Here is a 4,171-nt window from a genome sequence, read left to right on the forward strand (position 1 = left end):
TCAGCTATTTGATTACAGAGGTCGGAAGTTGAGTCGATGGTAGGGACGAGTCTAATCTCCAATGTATCTAATAACCGGAAAGCAGTAACTTCGACGAAGAAACTAGGTGGATCAAGTTTAATCTAGAGTTGGATCAGTACATATGTGTAATTGTCATGTATACGAATTGATTAGTTGCGGTATTAGCTAAGTTAGTGTACATAGATCAAAGGTGAGGTTGGATCTGTGCTCGAAAACATTTTTCTGGCAGAGCATCTGCTTTCCGGAGAAGATCAGGTAACTCCGACGAGCGCATTATGCTCAGGCCAGTCGCGTGAGAGATACGATGTGATCTATATGATTTTTCTGCACCATTAACCCTATGTGCTTCTCTGGAGAGGAATCCATGGTGTTGGACGACAATGAGATCTATGGTGGAGTCTGGCGTGACCTATAGATTGTCTCTCATACAGGGAAAGTTCCATTCAACTTCCAAGTTGACTTCCACTGATGAGATTTCAGGAATAAATTAGAGGCCGTTAATAAGCATTCTGGCATGACCTACAAACATCCTCTACTACGCTTCGCCCCCAAATCCTGTAAATCCTCTTGTCTGCTCCGCCTATAGCCCCCTGCTCCGTCAATCGCTAGGTACGTTCCATCCATTTTTCTTTATTCTGGTCTTGAAAAATCTAAAACATTTTCAACAAGAATGTTGAGTTCTAGAAGATTTGCTAATTACTTATTAAATTGAGTGTTTGTGATGTCTAATTTCAGTAAGTACTATTGTTATAGAGTAGTTTTGTCCATTTTAGCAATTTTCCAGTAATTGGTTTTATAAATTAGATCCTCTCGAACAATGTTTAGCTTTTGAGAACTATGAACTCCATAGTAGCTTCTCTAAATGTTGTGGTAGAGTTAATGAGTGTAAGGAAGAAAAAGTTCACGACACATTTCGTTTGATTATTGTAGTGTTAATTGGCTTAGTGCTCAGTATTAAAAGAACCATCGACATTACAAATCAAACCAAATAGATAAAACATAACTCAGAGAAAATATATAAGGTTCACATAAATCCATATGCATTCATTGAATAGTTCAATTATCATATTTTTAACTAGCAACATGTTATTCGACTGAGATTATTGATTGCTTGCTTGGAGTTAAGAACTAAACATACCCTGATAAAAAACCACATGATGCAATCCTAATCAAGAAACCATAACCTAAATAGATTATACAATCTAAAACTTGAAACAGATGATATCCATCTAATGATCTAAATCAGAAGTCCAAAAAAATTTATTTTTTTTGTGTAATATACATTAAATCTAAGTTAGAAATTAAACAAATTCTTCCATTTCTTTAAGGCACATGTTATTATCTAATAATAGTTCTAGCATTATCATAAAAATCATGTCTTTTGGGCTCCAACTCCTAGATAGATAATCCACTACACCACCATTGTAATTGTTACTATATTCCACAAGATTTTCAATTCCTGATATGCCATCTCCTAAATTGCCTCATCCAAGATTCTTCTTGGTTGCACATAGACTCACTTGTAAAGGCTAAAAGCACATAAAGGAACATCTAATCATTGAGACATGGACTGATTGTAAGATTTATTTAAAAAAAATACTTTATTTAAGAAATTATAATATGATTATAATTTCTTTATGAATGATGCAAGTGGATTGCAGGAGTAATGATGGTGATGATGGGGCATTGAGAGTTATTGATCTTTAATATGATATTACGTTGATTTCTAGTGGTTTCACTGTGAGTAATTACTGCGATTTATATTTTTGTTTGCTTTGTTAAAAAGGTTGAATATAATTACAAAAATGGAAATATTTAAGTACTTTTTGTTTTGGTCATTATTAACATACAACGGATTGATTTTTAATTAAGTTTATTTTAAATTTGATTTTGCAGGTTCTGCGATTTTGGTTGAGATTATCAATTTCTGGATTGGAGTTACCTAGTTACGTGTTGACTTTAGCTCATTTTCTAGTAATTCGTTTGATATGAGTCAGGTATATAATTTTTTTCGAATATTGTCGAAGTGTCTAGCATAACTCTAACCACTCTCATAAGAATCCAGAAGCTCTAATTCTGGTTCAGCTTCAATGGTTCAAATATGGGTAATAACATTTTAATTCTATTTATCTACTCTGTATGTTGTATGTAGGTCGTGGCATTTAAGGCCAACTTTACTTCCATCTCACTCTCGAACCAGCCGTAAGGTTATATATTTCATCTTCTGTCAAATTTTTGTTGTTGGGTTTTTTTAGCAACACACTTTGGCCACTCTCTAATTTCTATTTGATTAAAAAAATCAATATAATAGAAAATACTTAACTTATATACTTCTCAACTTCAGTTTTACCTTTAGCCAACACCTCTAGTACTTTGTAGATCTTTATGCTAACCAAAAATATTGTCCACAACTTTGGATGAGACATACTTCAACTTCAGCAACATTAGTTTAGATATTTAACTAGTCACTTTCAACTTCCCGGGTTCATAATCCACCACCATCACCTACCCCAAAACCAGTCAAATGTAATTTGTATTTTGTAACTTAAAACCTATAAAATGATGATGTGGCACCGCCACACCGGTTGCTGCCATGTCATCGTCAATGTGAAAATAGTTGCCTATATCAGTAAGAAATGATAGCTTGTTGCTATTATGGGTAAAAATATCAGTACATTGTCTTGATTGGTATAAATACATAAGTACATTGGTATTTCTTGTAATTTGACATCCATTTATTTCAGGAAAGATGTCACAGTTCATTTTAAGAGGAGCATATGGTGATAATCAAAGGAAAAGAAAGGTGCTCAAACATTGCAATGAAAGCAAAATACAAATATGGTGATAGAATATTATGTATCGAATAATGTTTTTCGTTAAATTTGTAGCGACTTTTGATTTTGAAATATGTATCTTTTGATGTGTTGGATATGTCTTTTCGTTTCTATAGAAATACTTTTTTATTTTTGGTTTTATATTAATTGTATTTTTGTAAATTGATATAATAAGTCAAATTAAATAACCGAATTTTATAGAAAAAATGGTATAGAACGATTGTTATGAAATTGACTACAAAAAGTTGTGACGAAATTTGCTACGGAACGAATGACTATGGAATTTGTTACGGAACGAATGGCTACAAAATTTGCTACGAAACAATTAGCTACAAAATTTGCTATGGACCAAATGGCTACGAAATTTGCTATGGATCAAATGGCTACGGAATTTGCTACGGAACAATTAGCTACGAAATTTGCTATGGACCAAACGGCTACGGAATTTGCTACGGAATTTGCTATGGACCAAATGGCTACGGAATTTGCTACGGAACAAAATAGATACGGAATTTGCTACAAAATTCATTGTTACGGAATTGTGATGAAAGTGTATTGTAGTTGAAATGCTACGGATAGACGTCGTAGCAACGACTATAGCAAAATTGCTACGGAACTATAATTTCGTAGTTAAACATTTTGCTACAAGAAATCTTACTATGGAATGTCATTGGCAAATTCCGTAGGAACTTCCGTAGTTATTTAGGTTTAGCTACGGAATTACATCATTTTGCTACGGGATTTTTCCATAATTAAATCAAAATTTTCTTGTAGTGTTTTTTTGTGTAAAATTGAAGGCTTTTATAACAAAAACCCTTAAAAGAAAACACTAATGCGAAGTTTGATGAAAGAAAACATCTATTAATATGAAATGCGAAGTTTGATGTAAATCTGATAACTTCCTACTATAGATTCGTTTTGGATGGAAAAGTTAAATTGCAAATTTGCAATAGTAATGGGCACTGTTTTGAAAACCGGACCGGACCGGCCGGTTGAACCGGGAACCGGTGGGGTTACCGGTTTTTTATCTCTCAAAAACCGCCTATATTATGAACCGGAAAAAACCGCCGGTTTTACTGAAACCCGGAAAAAACCAGGCTGGTTCAACCGGAATTAAAACCGGTCTATTGAAAAAAAATACTATTTTTCTCATATCCAGCTCAAAACAAGCAAGCTGACTTAAAGAGTCAGCCGATTGAAATGTTATTTGGCTTGTTTTCTAAGCGTTGTTGGCCAGGCTCCATTTTATAGCCTTAGTTTACCTTTTAATTGTTTCTCACCCGCCGATGTGGGATAACTCAAATATAACTCTTCTA

At 33.7% G+C, this 4,171-nt stretch overlaps 1 long non-coding RNA gene across 4 annotated transcripts; it reads left to right on the top strand.

Annotated features, from left to right (window-relative positions):
- The first annotated feature begins 561 nt into the window (after window positions 1-561).
- Window positions 562-2,942, top strand: LOC145074676 (uncharacterized). Of its 4 annotated transcripts, none has more exons than XR_013691990.1 (5): window positions 562-630; window positions 1,673-1,761; window positions 1,918-2,018; window positions 2,174-2,228; window positions 2,766-2,942. It is a non-coding gene; the product is annotated as an uncharacterized LOC145074676 (long non-coding RNA). The 4 variants fall into 4 exon arrangements; XR_013691988.1 differs by having other exon boundaries at window positions 1,683-1,761; XR_013691989.1 differs by lacking the exon at window positions 562-630 and adding an exon at window positions 1,544-1,597.
- The last annotated feature ends 1,229 nt before the right edge of the window (window positions 2,943-4,171 follow it).

Source organism: Lactuca serriola, chromosome 9 (genome assembly GCF_051521515.1).
Source record: "Lactuca serriola cultivar US96UC23 chromosome 9, Lser_US96UC23_V15, whole genome shotgun sequence".
Classification (NCBI taxonomy): Eukaryota; Viridiplantae; Streptophyta; class Magnoliopsida; order Asterales; family Asteraceae; genus Lactuca; species Lactuca serriola.